The sequence below is a fragment of the Muscardinus avellanarius genome (assembly GCF_963383645.1).
Source record: "Muscardinus avellanarius genome assembly, chromosome: 15".
Classification (NCBI taxonomy): domain Eukaryota; kingdom Metazoa; phylum Chordata; class Mammalia; order Rodentia; family Gliridae; genus Muscardinus; species Muscardinus avellanarius.
In genome coordinates this window covers 86747228-86765067 of record NC_137801.1, presented here as the reverse complement: position 1 = coordinate 86765067, position 17840 = coordinate 86747228, and the positions used below count along the sequence as shown (strand labels likewise).

The window sequence follows — 17840 nt, the reverse complement described above, 5'->3', positions numbered from 1 at the left end:
GGCTTGGGGAGTTGCTGGGAAAGACCGGGATTCCTCTGAAGAGGGGAGGTGAAGAGCTTCACATAAAATCCTTCCTGATGGCTAAGAGGGGGCGCGATGCAGAGACGCAGACCACTAAGAGACCTCGAGGCATCAGCAGCAACGCTGAACCATGAGAGAAGGGAGAAATCGCTCCCAAAGGAAAGGAGGTGATTCTGTGCTGTGGCCCCAGAGAAACACCTTCTCACAGACAAATGTGCAACCCTGGTCTGACCTGGGTCACCACGGACACTGTGAGTGTGACAGAGAGCAGCCAGCCTGCAGCCGTGCCCAGCCCTGCCCAGCCCTGTGATTTGCATGTGCCCAGAGCACAGCCCACGGCCCCCAGGGCTTCTTAACAGGCTGCTGCACCTGTGAGGAGTCAGCGCCCTCAGCACCAGCATGGACATGAGGGCCCCCGCTCAGCTCCTGGGGCTCCTGCTGCTCTGGCTCCCAGGTGAGGAGGGCAGCATGGGAACTTACTCAGGCCTGTGTAGTCAGGGATGGCTGGCCCTTCAGGAAAGTCTTCTTATATGTGATTAATAGTGTGGATATTTGTTATTTGTTTCCAATGACAGGTATAGAGGTGACATCCAATGACCCAGTCTCCATCCTCCCTGTCTGCGTCTCCAGGAGGCACGGTCACCATCTCTTGCCGGGCCAGTCAGGGCATTAACATTTGGTCAGCCTGGTATCAGCAGAAACTTGGACAAACTCCCAAGCTCCAGATCTATGGTTCAACCAGTTTGCAATCCGGGGTCCCCTCAGAGTGTGAGGCTGGGCGGCCCCAGCTGCTCCTCCTGCCGCCTCCATCTGCTGAGAGCATTTCTCAGAGGCTCCAGCTCTGAGGCCCTGGAGGCTTTGGTAGCAGGGCCAGGGAGGCTCCTCTGCACCTGACTCTCTTCCTCCTGCTCAGCCCAGCAGCACAGGCCTGACCCCTCCTTTCCTGATGTCACTGAGGAGGGCGTGCACCTGCGGGGGCCGGCTCCAGAAGTTTTGCTTTTTTTCATATACTTTCCTTGATGCATGGAATCATACCTCAAAGTGCTAAGACCTACATAGGCAGGAAAAAGAAGTGAAGTGTCTACATAGTGAAGGGAGAAGGAAATCAAGCTTTGTTTGCAGACACAATAAACTTTGAAATAAATCCTAAGATTCTACAAACATAAAAATCCTAGTAGAAGAAATCAATGCAACAATTTTTATAATGTAACACTCAACATGCAAAAATTATATTTCTATATGCTAACAATGAACAATGTAAACAGGTTAAGAAAACAATTCAACTTAATACACTATAAAAAAGGAAGAAAAGATAAAAAGAAAGAAAAGACACTTATGGATAACTTACCTGTGGATGTGGAAGTCGTTAACATTACACACTGCATTGTCTGGCCTGGGGGCCCAGGCTTGTAATCCCAGCATTCGGGAGGTGGACATTGGAGGATCACGATTCGCTCACAGACTCAGCTACTTAGCAAGGCCTTTTGCAACTAGTGAGACCCTGTTTCAAAAACTAAAAAGACTAGAAAATAGAGGTGGGGTGTGGCTCAGAGGTACAATGCCTCTGGGTTTCATCCCCAGTAACTCAAAAAAAAATTACAAATTGTGAAATTTTGGCAAAAGTAACTAAAAAGAACACACCTGTAGATCTAGGCCAGGAGCCCTGGGCTCCCCACTCCATTATGCCTGTGGCCCAGGAGCCTTTCTACGTCCACCCCGTGGGCATCTCCCATGGATCTCAGTGTCCAGTCCTAACTCTCCTGTGAATCATGTCTGTTCTTATTTGGGGCTGTCTACTGATCATTTTCACTCACCTAAACGTCTGGGCTATGGAGATGAGGGACCCCTGTGTCCCCTGCAGCCCCTGAGCTGGGCTGGACACACTAGGCCCAGCCTCAGGAAGAGACCAAGCAGGACTCCTTGGGCCCCAGTGAGATGCAATGTCACAGCTCGGCCAGCAGAGGGTGGGGGAGTCCATGAGAACAGAGAGAGGCTGCTCTTGGGGTGCTGGGGAGGCCCAGGGTGACTGTGTCCCTTTATCCACAGGGAGCGCGGCAGGCTTGGACCCTGTCTTGGGGTGTCCAGGGTCATATGGGAGACTTGTGTTTCCAGGGTGCTAAGTTTGGGGGAAACCTCTGTTCCCAGTGTTCTGAGACTGTATCCCTGCCTGGCCTCTACCTCTGCCTTCTCTGTGTCCAAAGCCCATCTTTTAAAGTCTGAATAGTGTCCACACACTGGGATAGAGAAGCCCCAGTCCTCTGTGGGCATCTGTGCAGAAAGGCCCTGTGGACAGCAATGAGGGTGTCAGATTACCAGGTGTGAGCTCAGCCACAACACCAGTATCTAGAACACCAGGCAGCTCTCCCCAGCCCTCCCTGTGTCCAGGAGGGAGGGTCCCTGTTCACACAGAGCCAGCAAGAGCGTTAGCAGGTCCCGCCTGGCAGCAGTAGCAGGAAGCAGGCCTGGCTGCTGAGCTGCTGAGGCCCACGCTGCCCTGGACGCCATCCCTGACCCCCAGGGCTGTGGGGCTGACAGAGGTCACTGCTCAGCACAGGTGACCCTCCTCCTGTCTCCACTAGGACAAGAGCAGCCCTGACTGCTGCTCCTGGCCAGGCTGCTGGAGTGCAGGGGCGGCTGGGGAAGGATCCTAAGGATCCCCTCTCTCCTCTTCCCTCTCTGGTCACTAGGCAGCTCCAGTGAGTCCTGCACTGCTGATGGGAGACTTCACGTGTCCTGTCCACTCCACTACTCTCAATTGTCTGACTTGGGAAACAGGAACTTTGTGCGTGTGGCTGAGAGCAGCCAGCCTGCAGCTGTGCCCAGCCTGCCCAGCCCTGTGATTTGCATGTGCCCAGAGCACAGCCCACGGCCCCCAGGGCTTCTTAACAGGCTGCTGCACCTGTGAGGAGTCAGCGCCCTCAGCACCAGCATGGACATGAGGGCCCCCGCTCAGCTCCTGGGGCTCCTGCTGCTCTGGCTCCCAGGTGAGGAGGGCAGTGCGGGAATCTACTCAGCCCTGTGTGCTCAGGGATGGCTGGTCCTCATGATAGTTCTCCTATGATGTGATTAATGGTGTGAATATTTCTTTCTCTGTTTCCATCTTCAGGTGGCAGCTGTGATATTCAGATGAACCAGACTCCATCCTCCCTGTCTGCCTCTCCAGGAGACACAGTCACCATCACTTGCCGAGCAAGTCAGGGCATTAGCGATTATTTACACTGGTATCAGCAGAAACCTGGACAAGCTCCCAAGCTCCTGATCTACTATGCAACCAGTTTGCAACCTGGGGTCCCCTCGAGGTTCAGCGGCAGTGGGTCAGGGACAGATTTCACTCTCACCATCAGCAGCCTGCAGCCTGAGGATGTGGCCACTTACTACTGTCAACAGAGTAACAGTTGGCCTCCCACAGTGATAGAGGCCATGACATAAACCACCCAGGGCAGAGTGTGAGGCTGGGCGGCCCCAGCTGCTCCTCCTGCCGCCTCCAGCTGCTGAGAGCTTTTCTCAGAGGCACCAGCTCTGAGGCCCTGGAGGCTTTGGTAGCAGGGCCAGGGAGCCTCCTCTGCACCTGACTCTCTTCCCCCTGCTCAGCCTAACCGCTGATCTCTCCTCTCCTGATGTAACTGAGGACACACACCAGTCACCTGAGGAGGAAAGGTCTCAGCAAGAGTTGGGAGTTTCACATATAGTTTTCTTGATGCATTATAACCAGACATCATAGTGAGATTAAAGTGCTATGAACCTACATGTACCGACCGCTTGATAGGGGAGGGAAGCAAAGCTTGAGATTCATATATAGAAGGAGAGGACACTCCAGCTATTCAATTCTGAATTGTTTATATACTGGGAATGAGAAACTAAACTGTCGCCTTTGAAAGGTCTAGGATATGGTAGTCAAAGCTCAGACACACCACAGCAGCAGCAACAACAACAAAAAACAACAGAAAGCACAAATTCAGATATTAGAACTGAGGGTATAAAATTATTTACCCATTTTTGGTTCATTCTGCCCCCCCCCATTTTCTATTAACTTGCTTACAATTGTAGCCAAGTGAATATGGAAATTGTGATCGCTCTCTCTACTTTTGTGCTGAAAGAAGATATTGTGGGTCCCCAGCCTTAGGCGTGCATGCAAGAAGCTTGTCCTTGGAGAATGGTGTCAACAAACATTCCTCGTCACTGTGTCAGTATAGGAAAAATTTCCTGATATTGATTTCTATTAAAAATTTAAGATAGTCAGAGCCTGCACCTTTCCTGTTATAATTCATAACACCCCCTACCCTCTCTTTGCCTTGATGTTAACCCATAATAAGAATGTAGAGACAATTAGAGTCTTTAGCCTTAAAAATACAAAGATGCTAGCTGGGCATGGTGGCATACACTTGTAGTCCCAGCATCTGAGAGGCTGATACAGGAGGATTGCAGTTCACCACCAGCATCAGCAACTTAGTTAGGTTCTTTGCAACCTAATGAGACCATGTTTCAAAATACAAAATTAAAAAACATTGTTGGGTTTGCAATTTGGAGATAGAATGCCTCTGGGTTCCCTCCCCAGTAACCCACACCCTGAAAAAAATACCAAGAGGCAATTATAGCCTTTATCTCTAAAAGTCTATATAACCAATTAAAAGCCCTGGGATCACAGTGACTCTGTCTGATACATTTCAAAGCCATAAAGGTATCAAGAAACTCATGCCTTGCTCTTAGAGATTATACACAGCGGCACTAGCTGCAGTTACTGCCTCTATTTCCCTCCTCTTCTTTGTGAGTGGGCTTTGGTATTGAAATGTAAACCCTGTGTTACCGCAGAGCATCGAGAGTTGATAGGCAACCCACACAGCCCAGTAAGGCCCAACACAACAGTAAGAAGATAGATTATTAATCCCTTTCGTAGTAACTACACTGTCCAGAGACAGGTCCACCTGCCAAAGAAATAACTTACCAGCCCTTTGCCTTGATAATGCCAATAAGAACATACCCATGAGAAAACAGTATTTAAGGGCCAGGGTCAGAGAGGGGCAGAATTACACACACACAATAGTCGATATAAGTTTCATCTTCCACAAATGCTCTGCGACATACTCAAACCTTTCACGACTTGCTTTTAAACTTTTGATTTTATCCTCCTCTTTTCTTTCCCATCTGAGATAATCTTAAAATGGACTTTACAATATGCTTTCTTATTATCAAAATATTCTTTTTTTTTTTTTTTTTTGCGAGTCTGGGGATGGAACCCAGGAGCATTCGATCTCCGAGCTACACCCCCTGCCTTACTTTTATTCTTTATTTTGAAACCAGGTCTCACTGAGTTGCAGAGGGCCTCACTAAGTAGCTGAGGTTGTCCGTGATCCTCTGGGTCTCAGCCTCTCGTATGCTGGGATTACAAGCGTGTGCCACCACACCCGGCTTAAAATATTCTTTACTTTTTATTTTTTCTAAACAAAAACTTTTCATACTCCTAACTTTTTTACATTTCTCTTTTTACATACTGATTTCCTTTTTGACTTTACATGTCGGGACAATTTTGTAAACTTTTTAACAAAGTAAGAAATAAACCAACGCCGGGCGTGGTGGCGCACGCTTGAAATCCCCGCGCTTGGGAGGCGGAGACAGGAGGATCGCGCAGGTTCGAAGCCAGACGTGCTGGCGTAAGAGACCCTGTTTCAAAAAATATATATATAAAAATAGGTCTGGGAGTGTAGCCCGGAGGAAGAAGGGCTTCCAAGAACCCCAGTACCACCAAAAAAAAAAAAAAAAAAAAAAAAAAAAAATGAAATAAACCAAAATCATCTATCCAAGGCTTTCAGTGGCCTAGACTTTAAAGAAATACAGCTTTCTCTTTCAGGAGGTTCCGTTTTAGCACGACTGACTGAAATAACAACAGGCCTCTAAATAATCTTGAGAAATACATTATCTTAGTACAAGCAGTGCTGCAAAGGAGAGGAAAGAGCAGCTTAGGTTTTTTTCCTTCATTTTGGGTTTCCTTCATTTCCTGACATTCTATTTCTTTTAGCAGCCAGGCCTGATTCTCTGGTGTGACTGAGAAGGAATAAGAGAGGTGTTGGTTGTCTCAGAGCAGTCTCCATCTTGAGTAAAGCAGCATCAAGGGCTTTCCTGCCTTATGAGAGGACCTGGACCAGGGCAGTAGGCAATGCAGGGATTCTGGCACCCATGTCACTGATGAACACAAACAGACTGTCATTCCTCCCTTAGGGTCACCCAGGCCTCTTCAGTCTTTACCGAGGTGTTGAGAATGTGAAGAGGAGGCTCTGGAAACCATCATATGGACTTGGGGCTGAGGACAGCAGATCTCTCCTACCTGGGGCACTAGGGCTTCCAGTGTTCCCCTTTACATCAGGGCAGGATCCTGCAGGGGTCTGTGGCCTCCATGTGGAGAAGATTCATGTCTGAAATGCCCTGGTTTCCCAACCTCAAAGAGACCTGAGGCTGAGCCCCTGTGGCACTAGTGTTTGTACACATGGCAGCCAGGATTATCCACACCTTTCCTTCTTCTACTTTTCCTTTTTTACATCTCTGTTATAATAAACAGAATTGGTAGCCTGCATTAGTGGATTCAAAGTGGATTTTTCTGTTCCAGACACCAGTTTTTGGAGCTGTCTTTTTACCTCTCTGCGGATTGAGTCAGGCATTTATCCCTTCAGAGGCCTTTCCTTCCATCAATCCCAGGGTCAGTTCAGTGAACTGAGCCATGACTTTCTTAAGTCTTTCAGGAAGTCATTGGGGTTTGGGGAGGCCTTGCTGTGTGAGTCTAATTTACTGTCTCTAATTAAGGCCTTTCTCATTTTTTCCAGTGAACAATATAATTTGTAGTTGTTGAAATGTTTCTCTTAGTGTTTTCATACCGGTGGCCCTTAAAGTTTTAACACTTTTTGTTACCAAATTAATCAATCAGCCAGGTTTATTCCTTTGTCTGTTCTTATTCTGATATCACCCTTGACTCATGAGAGGATGCATGGTGTTTCTAATTCTTTACCTTCTCTGTGGGATCTGTAACTTTGGGCTCAGTTTTAGCTTCTCCTGTTGTGGTGCCGACAGGCAGCTTCTCCTCCTGTGAAGCAGAGACGTGAGGTGACTCAGGCTCCATGCGGCTTCTAAGGAAGAGAGCAGGACAAGAGCCATGGACGGCCCTGGCAAGACTGAGCTGTGGGGAGTCAGCAACTTCTGCCTGGTCCCTCTCTGCCCTGCTCCTTCTCAGATCACTCTCTATTTCTTCCTTATCTAGGAAACTGAGCTGAGACCTGAGGCACTACCCTGTAGACCCCATCCCTCTAGTCATGTGGTCCAGGGAAGTGTCACCCAGTGAGACTCTCGTCCTGTGTACAGAGAGACCATGGACGCAGCTGCAGAAGAGGGCACCAGGTCAGGGGGTGGAGACGCTTGGCTTAGTCCACCGCCCTGGCAGAGCGTCGCTGTCCTCCTCCCCAGAGAACCAGGTGCAACATAAAGTGTTCTCATTAGGGAGATCCTGGCTAGTCCTCCAACACCATTTCATATGAACTGTAACAAAAATTTACAAACTGTATTTTCATTTTGTATTTAAACATATCAGGCAATTCAGAACATTTAGAACGACCAGATATTTCCAAATATTCCTTAGCATTGTCTGTTGAACAGTAATGTGTGGTTCTTCACCCAGGTTGAGGAAAAGGGAGCTTTAAGCTGTTTCAAACGGGGAGAGGAAGAGAGAGAACAGGGAAATGAAGTTAGAGGAAGCTGGGCAGGGACGGAGGACGGCAGCTCTAAACCCAAACACTCACCGTGGGCCTCACCTTCACTCCGCCTCCCAGCCTGAGTCCTAACAGGTCAGGACTTCATTCAGTTAGTTGCTGCAGATATGGTTTGTTCCTTATGGAATGTATGAGGCTTGGGTGCAGCGGCAGCGCTCTCCATCCTGCAGGGAACTTCAGCCTGAAGACGCTGAGAAGGAGCAGAGACCATGGTCCCTGTTCTGTGCTTGCATTAGACTGACACCGCGCTGCCCTGCAGAGCTGAATCACCTTTCCTGACAAAGGAGAGCCCTGCACCCCAAGGCAGCCCCTTTTTAAAAATTTATTTATTTTACTCATTTATTTTTTAATTGGTGCATTGTTATCATATATCACATTGGAGTACAAGACTTGAGAGGATATACAAGCACACATCGTCCAATCAGCCCTCATCCAGCCCCCATCCCATTCCCTCCCCCTCCCTCGATCCCATGCTTGTTTGGTACATTGTACTTTGATACATTTGTTTATGTACCTCCTGCGTTTTAAAGAGGCTCCATCCTCCCCTATTCCATACCTTCTATTGGTCACCTTAGTTGCTTCACTATAGGGCCCTTTCTATAGCTCGACCTCTTTCTGCTCCCCCTTTCCTCCTAGTTTTTGCTGATTAGGGGAAGCATCTGATTTTTATTTTCTGCTATTTCTCTGTGCATGCCACGTTGCAAGTACCGATCCCACTCTTGACGGCCCCAGTAGTGGTCTGACTACCTGGTGGACTGATCCAGAACTCGTTGGCTCAAGCAGCGGCCTTGCCTCATGGGAGGCCCCGATTCTGGTCTCGCTGACCGTGACACCAGCCTAACCCCTCAGTTGGCTCCGATCCCGACCCCGGAGGCCCCAGTAGCGGCCTTGCCTCACAGCAGGCTCCGATGCCGGCCATTGGCCCCGGCACCGGCCTAACCCCTCAGCAGGCTGTGATCCTAGCCTTGGAGGCCTCAGCACTGGCCTTGCCTCACGGCAGGCTCCAATGTTGATCATTGGCCCCGGCACTGGCCTAACCCCTCAGCAGGCTCTTATCCTGGCCTCGGAGGCCCCAGCACTGGCCTTGCCTCACGCCATGCATGCTCCGATGCTGGCTGCTTGCCCTGGCATCAGCCTAACCCCTTGGCAGGCTCCGATCCCTGCCTCGGAGGCCCCAGTAGCGGCCTTGCCTCACAGCAGGCTCCGATGCCGGCCATTGGCACCGGCACCGGCCTAACCCCTTGGCAGGCTCTTATCCTGGCCTCGGAGGTCCCAGCACCGGCCTTGCCTCACAGTGAGCTCCAATCCCGGCTACGCTGGCCCCAGCACCGGCCTAACCCCTCAGCAGGCTCCAATCCAGGCCTCGGAGGCCCCAACACCGGCCTTTCCTTACGGTGAGCTCCAATCCTGGCCTTGCTGGCCCTGGCACCGGACTAACCCCTCTGCAGGATCTGATCCTGGCCTTGAAGGCCCAGCACCGGCCTTGCCTCATGGCAGGCTCCGTTGTCAGCCATTGGCCCCGGCACTGGCCTAACCTCTCAGCAGGCTCCGATCCTGACTTCGAAGGCCCCAGCATCGACTTGCCTCATGGCAGGCTCCAAATCTGGGCTCACTGGCCCCAGCACCGGCCTAACCCCTTAGCAGGCTCCGATCTCGGCCTCAGAGGCCCCAGTAGTGGCCTTGCCTCATGGCAGACTCCAATGTTGGCCATTGGCCCCGGCACCAGCCTAACCCCTCAGCAGGCTCCGATCACTGTCTCAAAGTTCCAGCACCGGCCTTACCTCACGGCAGGCTCTGATACCGACCTTGCTGGCCCTGGCACCGGCCTAACCTCTCAGCAGGCTCCAATCCTGGCCTCAAAAGCCCCAGCATTGGCCTTGCCTCATGGCAGGCTCCAATCCTGGCCTCAGTGGCCCCAGCACCGGCTTAACCCCTCGACAGGCTCCGATCCCGGCCTCAGAGGCTCCAGCACCGGCCTTGCCTCACGGCAGGCTCCAATCCCAGCTTTGCTGTGTCCGTCGCCGGCCTCACCCCTCAGCAGGCTCCAGTCCAAGCACCCTCTTCGTCCAACCAATTGTCCCACATTCTCGAGCGTGCGTGGTGGTAACATTCAAGGCAGCCCTTTTTAAGCTGTCTCTCTGACTGTCTCCTCTCCTTCTCTGTCTCTCCTCCCACCCCTCTTCTACTTAAAGGCCACTAGATGGAGACAACCCCCCCAGGACACAGCACAGGGCCTGGTCTCAGAGGCTCTGGGACAGTGGCCATGATCCCTTCACAGGAGGGACCTGAGGCTTGGAGCTCTCTGCCCAGCTCACGTCACTCGCTCAGGCTCATGGGGCTGCTGGACGCTGGGCACAAGGCCGCGGACCCCCTCATGCAGGTTCTTGAATATTTCCTATTCACTCTACAATATTTAATAACCTTACCTGACAGGAGAAGCCCTCCCAGGAGGATTCATGGGATGAATCAGGATGGGTCAGCAACGGGGCTGGATCTGTGAGAGACAGAGGGCCATAGCAATGGATATGGGCACCCTGTGCCGTTAGGTCGACCTGTCCTGCTTCACAGAAAGCAGGGGGGCAGGACTCAGGCAAGACTCCACTAGGAGACGGTGACCAGAGGCTCCGGGGCTGTGCAGAGGAGGAGGGAGTGGAGGGAGAGGGGCAGGAGATAACTGTGTCCCCAGCCCATCCCCAGAGTCCTCAGCCATGGGCAGGGCACCGCTGTGTCCACAGGGCCTCTGCCTGGTCCTGAGCTTCAAGACGCTGGGGCTCTGTGGTAGAGAACACCACGTGCGGCTTAGTGTTCATGGCCAATTTTCCACAATTTACAAACTGTGTAAAGTTAATTATGTGAGCCCACCCTGAAATTCCAGTACTGGGGAGGCTGAGATAGGAGGAGCTCACCTTAGAGGCCAGCCTTAACAACTTAGTGAGAACTCTATTGAAATAAATTATAAAAAGTACCAAGACTATGTATGGTCCACAGCTGTCGAGTCTAAGTTCCTCTCCTGTGGTGTACTGAGCACCAGCGCTGTCCCTGTGCCTGGTGAGGACAGGGGCCTCCTCCCTCCCAGGGCAGGAGCAGGGCTCAGAGGGCACAGGGACCAGCTCAGAAATGGGATGTGAGAGGAGTGAGGGGTTGGGAAGTTGCTGGGGAAAGACTATGATTCCTCTGAAGAAAAAAGCTGAGGAGCTTCACAATGAAACCCTTCCTGAGTGGCTGTGAGGAGCCTTGATGCAGGGACACTGCGTCACTCTTGAGGCCTCGAGGCAGGAAGGGCCAGAGTGAGCCATGAGGAGACCTGATGACCCACCACACAGCGCAGAGTGACCCAGAGAACTGCGCTCTCTCAGGGAGACCTGAGCCACCTGGCCTGACTGGGGACGCTGGGACAGTCCTCCTGCTCTGGGTGACTGAGAGCAGCCGCCGCGGCTGTGCCCAGCCTGCCCGGCCCTGTGATTTGCATGTGCCCAGAGGACAGCCCACGGCCCCCAGGGCTTCTTAACAGGCTGCTGCACCTGTGAGGAGTCAGTGCCCTCAGCACCAGCATGGACATGAGGGCCCCCGCTCAGCTCCTGGGGCTCCTGCTGCTCTGGCTCCCAGGTGAGGAGGGCAGCACGGGAATCTCCTCAGGCCTGTGTGCTCAGGGATGGCTGGTCCTTCATGATGGTCCTCTTGTGATATGATTAACAGTGTGGATATGTGATTTTTGTTTCCAATTCAGGTAGCAGCTGTGACATCCAGATGACCCAGTCTCCATCCTCCCTGTCAGCATCTCCTGGAGACACTGTCACCATCACCTGCCGGGCCAGTCAGGGCATTAGCAAATGGTTAGCCTGGTATCAGCAGAAACCAGGGCAAGCTCCCAGGCTCCTGATCTATCATGCATCCAATTTACAATCCGGGGTCCCCTCAAGGTTCAGGGGCAGTGGATCAGGGACAGATTTCACTCTCACCATCAGCAGCCTGCAGCCTGAGGATGTGGCCACTTACTACTGTCAACAGTATGGTAGTTACCCTCCCACAGTGACAGAGGCCGTGACATAAACCACCCAGGGCAGAGTGTGAGGCTGGGCGGCCCCAGCTGCTCCTCCTGCCGCCTCCAGCTGCTGAGAGCTTTTCTCAGAGGCACCAGCTCTGAAGCCCTGGAAGCTTTGGTAGCAGGGCCAGGGAGGCTCCTCTGCACCTGACTCTCTCCCTCCTGCTCAGCCCAGCAGCACAGCCCTGATCCCTCCCCTCCTGACGTAACTCAGGACACAGACCACTGCACTGAGGAGGGAGGTCTCAGCAAGAGTTGGGGTTTTTCATAAACTTTTGTGGATGCATCGGAATCATACAGCATAGTGAGAGTCAAAGTGCTGCAAACCTCCACGTCCATGTCACTGGGTGTGGGGAGCAGGACACAGGCTGCCCTTGACAGAAGGAGAAGGCGCTCCAAGCAGTCAAGTCAGAATCGTTTATATACTGGGAAGGAGAAGGAAAAACTGCAGACAGAACGCAGCAGCAGCAGCAGCAAGAACAAAAGCAGATGTTAGGACTGAGGGCTTTCTTGGTCTCTTCCTGAAGCCAGATTGCATCTGTGAGAGAAATCTTAGGTAGCAGGTGTGGTGGTGCACTCTTGTAATCCCAGCATTCGGGAGTCTGAGACAGGAGGATCGCGGTTCGAGGACAGGCTCAGCTACTCACTTTAGTGAGGCCCTTTGCAACTCAGTGAGACCTGTTTCAAAAAAAAAAAAAAAAATTAGGGCTGGGGTGTAGCTCAGAGGTGGAATGACCCTGGGTTCCATCCACTTTCCTGAAAAAAAAAAAAAGAAAAGAAAAAAAAATCATCTTAGGCAGAAACCCTTTTACTCTATAATTGTTGTCTGCTCAAGAACATTGAAAGGCCGGGGGTATGAACTGAGGGAAGCAGAGGCTGCAGTGACAGATTCCCTCCTGGGCCCGAGCCAGAGCCCAGGCTCCACTTAGGGACCGGCTGCGTGACCTGCGCTCTCACCCTGCCTGACTCCAGGGCGGCTGCCCGCGGCCTGCAGCCCCACCTGGCGCTCTGAGTCCTCACCTCGGTCCCGCTCCGTCCTCCTCTGACTCCTGCATCTCACGGGAGGCTCCACATGCAGCATCCCACAGCAGCCAGAGGGGAAGGGCATTCTGGGAGATGTCTTCAGAGGTGATGGTGCCCACAGCAAGAGGTCAGCCCACCTCCCCGTGTGCTCAGGGTTCCCACCGCTCAGAACGTGAGCAGGGGCGTGGCCCAGGACGGCTTTACACCTGCTTCTAAGTATATAAACCAGCAGGCATGTTAGAATCAGAGCAACACGCTTCACTAAGTCATGGAGTCGACCGCAAACAAGGGATTGCATCAGACACACCAGGATCCTCTGAAGAAGCAATGGCGACCTCTCTTAAAATGGAAGCAGAGCAGAGTAACATGGACACGGCATTTGGTTCCTGCCACTGCCAATCTGGCCAGAATCGGCAGCATCCTCAGCACCACTGAGAACAGTGACAAACGCCAAGCACAGAACCGCCTGGAGCTGCCCCTAGAACCTGCACTGCAGCCGGGCAGCAGGGTCCGAGCTCCAGGAGCTGCACGTAGGAGACACTGGGCCAGGTGCGCAGACACCTGTCACTCCACTTAGGCCAAGGAGAGGATTCCCAAGCCAGAGAAAGGCCCAGGCTTGGGAGGTGGATACAGGAGGATCGCAGGGTTTTTGTATCGAAAGTACTTCATATGGACCACGAGTTCTCTTTTGCACTGTAACAACTGATCTTTTATGGACTAATTCAAATAAACAGAAATGTGTTTTGCTTCAAAACTATTTCCTATGCGCTTGATGTTCTTCTCCACCGGAACCACTTCACATGAGCGGGATGTTCTTTTCTGAACCGGAACCTCTACTTAATGAACTGAATGCTTCTTTTTCTGCATCAGAACCACTTCAATTTAACTGGATGTTTTATTATTCACTGGATCCACTCCATATGAAGCGATGTTCTTTTTTGCACCAGTTCCTTTGACGGGGCTCTCACCTGTAATGAATCCCAGTACCTACAGGCTGACCCTGGAGGACTTCAGGATTCTGCCCAGCCTCTTCAACATAGCAGGATTCTACTTCAAAATAGGTCTGAGGTGTTGCTTAGAAGACGATGTGTTTAATACTCAGTGTAAAAATAAACAAAAATTCCAATTAAACTGACGTTTAAAAAAGACAATACCACAGACACCGTTATTTGCCCTTTTCCTCATATCATGGACACAGATAATGCCTGGCGGAGGACAGCCAATGATCCCTGCAGCTAAACACCGATGCCAGGCACGATGCCCACGGTCACACATCATTGTCAGTGCTGGGCAGCAGATACTGCGCTGAGGTTCCGGACGCGGCCACAGAATCCAAGTTCATAGGTAGTTGACATTTCAGCGGAAACCACGCATCACCATCTATGTAACTATAGCGCTGAATAGCACCTGAAGCCACTTATGACACAAGCACACAGGCACACAACACAAAACAGGTCTATAACCCTGCAAGAAGTACAAAACACTCTCATGAAAGACGCTATTCCCAGGAAACCCTCAGGGTGTCCCTCCACACGTGGCCACTGGAGGGCGCAGTCGCTCCAGTCCCTGAGAGAGGGCTCAGGTGTCCTGGGAAAGGCTCTGGCTGCAGTTGCTCCTGGGCTTGTTGCTGCCATCACAGCTTTGTCACCTCTTCATGGCCGACCCTGCATTCCAGACACTCTCTCCCGCCTCCTCCTGCTGCCCATTTGTCCAGCCAACTCCGTGTCCACAGAGCAACAGACACGCAGAGAGACCCAGAACGCCCTAGTCATGGAGACCAGCTCTTCCGTCTCACACATGAGGAGCAGAGTGTGTGTCGTCTCAGGAGCTGCCTCACAAGGAAAAGACATTTGCCAAGGGCTCCACCTAGTAAAGGGAGAGTGAGGCCAGGGCCCTGGGTGAGGTGTAGACACTGACGGCTCAGGAGGACCCGGATCGAGGCGCCCCCATCTAGGTGGGTAAGGTGCCCAACCTGCGGCCTCCCCAGGCCAGTGTGGACGCTCTGGGGACCTGCAGGCCAGTCTCAGCTCTGCACAAAGCCGCAGCATCCTCCTGGCTCCTGAGACAGGACTGCCATGGGCTAGCTTCCCGACTCCTCAGGAACTGTGGACACGGCCTGTCCATGACTAGGGGACAGTGAGGACAGTGTGTTCAGTGGAGTCATGCCAGTGAAGAGAACTGGGAAAGGAAAATGGCAGAAGAGGAATGCCTCAGCCTCAGAGCAAGAGAGAGAGGTGCCCGCTCAAGTCTGCGTCTGGGGAGCACCCTCAGCCCCACTTCAGCTCCTTCTAGGAGGAGGTGCCCTCTGTGAGGCTGGGGTTGTTTTACACAGAGTGTCCACCTCCAAATTCTTTCATCCTGTACAACATTTATCAGTCTTTCTGTAATATTCCTCATGGTAGAACCAAGGTTTTCAGCCTTTGCTAAGGTTTTGCACATTACCATGTCAAAAGACAAAAATGAATCGATTCCCTTTGAATTATCAGATCAGAAATGCAAAACTTACAACAGTGACTATTTCTCACGCTATGGGGCACATCGGCGTAGCCACACACACGACAGCTGCGGCACAGTCGGCCCTTCTATGAGGAGGGATGATGAGGTGCAGCTCATTCTACAGGAAGCTCAGGATGAGAAACCCAGGGTCACAGCGGTGGAAGCACACAGTGAGCTCAGTGCACGGGAGGCACAAAGGCTGTTGACGTCTTTAGGAGAGAAGAAGAATCTAAAATAAAGATGCTTACTTCAACTTATATGATGTTCAGGTCTAGAAAACCAAACCATTGTGGCAGATGTCAGGAAGACAGCAGCCCTGAAAGTTCAGAGGGGCAGTAATGTCCAGAGAGGGGCACCAGGGAGGCACTGGGTCAAGTGGAATATCCCATACTTTTATCTGTATTTTGAATGAAAGTAAAGGCATATTTTTCTTCATCTATAATCTCTGCAACCCCATGAAATGGATATCATCTTCATTAAAAACACTAATGTTATTCCTTTTAATAAAAAAGTCTGAAAAAGAAACAATATCACCCAGTACTTATGGGTCGTAGTGAGTAAAGACAGAGTAACTGAGCCTGGGAGAGTGCTGAGCAGCCAGAGGCAGAGAAGGCCCAGGCCGCCTTCTCCAGGAGGGAGCCCCGCACCCGTGGGTTCTCCTGGGGCACAGCACTGTCTCTGCTCAGGGAGGGCCAGGCCTCTGCTGTCTTTCTCCTCTTCACCACATTTGCATGCTGCCCAGGGAGGACCGCCCTCAGCCTGACATAAAGCTCAGCTGTGTCTGCCTGCACAGCCGCATCCTCAGTGCAGCTGTGGACATGGGGCGCCCTGCTCAGCTCCTGGGGCTGCTGATGCTCTGGATCCCAGGTAGGATGGAGGGAGGAGGGAGGAGGACGGGGAGGAGGACGGGGAGGAGGAGCGCTCAGTGCTCCCACAGGTCTTCTCTCTACTGGGTGGACAGGCATCTTACCCTTCTGGGCCAGACATGGGATGCTTTGATCTGTAAAAGGGAGAGAATTCTGGATGAAAAGAGAATTTCCATACTGTTGTGTTTTGGGACCTGGAAAGGGAGGAATAATGTAGGTGACTTCTAGAGAGGGGTTGTACCTGGAAAAACTCCATCTTATGGGAAATTGGATAGTTGTAGAATATAAATAAAAACAATATACATACACAAAGACACACACATGTGCACACATGATTTAGCTTGAAATAAGGAACTAAAGAGAAATCTTGAAAATGACTCTTGATGTCACACATGAGCTTCCATTTCTCTCTTTTTATTTCAGGATCCCTGGGGGACATCGTGCTGACGCAGACCCCGCTGTCCCTGACCGTCACCCCTGGGGAGACGGCCTCCATCTCCTGCAGGTCTAGCCAGAGCCTCTTATACAGTGATGGAAAGACATATCTGCATTGGTACCTGCAGAAGCCAGGCCAGTCTCCAAGGCGCCTCATCTATTGGGTCTCCAACCTGGACGCTGGGGTCCCAGCCAGGTTCAGCGGCAGTGGGTCAGGGACAGATTTCACACTGAAGATCAGCGGGGTGCAGGCCGAGGACGTCGGCGTCTATTACTGTGGGCAAGCTCTACAGTTTCCTCCCACAGTGGTCCAGCCCCGAACACAAACCTCCCCTGGCGGCCCAGCTGCCACACGTGCTGTCTGGGGACCCGCACTGTGGGTTCTCTCTCTGGGAGGGAGGAAGTTGCAGGGGGACGCCGGGCCAGGGTGCAGCCCAGCTCTCACAATGAGTGTGTGGGCAACAGCTCTGCACCGCATGTCAAGGCCCAGCTGGACGGCAGCCTCGGCTGGGCAGGCAGAGGGCAGAGGTCAGCAGGACGGCGGTGCTTCAAGTGGAAAGGAAATGGGCTGGGTAGAGACTAGGAGCCCTGCAAGAGACAGAGCTCCCTCATCAGGATCTCTGTTCTTTCCAAATCTTGCTGGCATTGTCACCATAACTCTACTCTTTGTTTTTTGCAGTCTCTAAAGTCGGAGGCATAGAGACCATCGTTTGTGTTACTGTGCACACACTATGAAGATCTGGCTTGTGAGATGAGGGTTGTGGAGGAGGAAGATGCGAAGGAGGGGGTGTGTTAACTCACCTGGCACCATGTACAATAAACTGGCATCTACGTACATTAAACTGGCATCCACATACATTAAAGTGTTCCAACTGCAAAATATTCTATTTCAACCTCAAAGTGACCAAAAGAAAGAGAAAACTGATAATATAAACAGAATGAGAAAAGAGGAATAAAATAAAATATGTCACTAAAGTATTGTCTACAAAGGAAGAAGGTCGTCATGGAGGAGCTGAGGGGTAAAACAGCAAACAGACCCTGGAGGCAGAGTTCACCAAGAGCTCGAGGAGGAGGGAAACCTCACTGCTCCTAAGTATGTTCACGGGAGATGATTTACCTTCCAATCAAAGCATAGAGACTGCAGAGTGGAGCTCGACACAGACCTTAGCTCTGTGCTGAATCCAATAATCTTCCTTTGGGCATAAGAAC

General features: G+C 51.7%; 1 gene segment (V, D, J or C); it reads left to right on the top strand.

Annotated features, from left to right (window-relative positions):
- Positions 1-420: 420 nt before the first annotated feature.
- Positions 421-3450, top strand: LOC308274047 (immunoglobulin kappa variable 1-12-like). The segment is given in 3 exons: positions 421-475; positions 2928-3005; positions 3128-3450.
- Positions 3451-17840: the final 14390 nt, after the last annotated feature.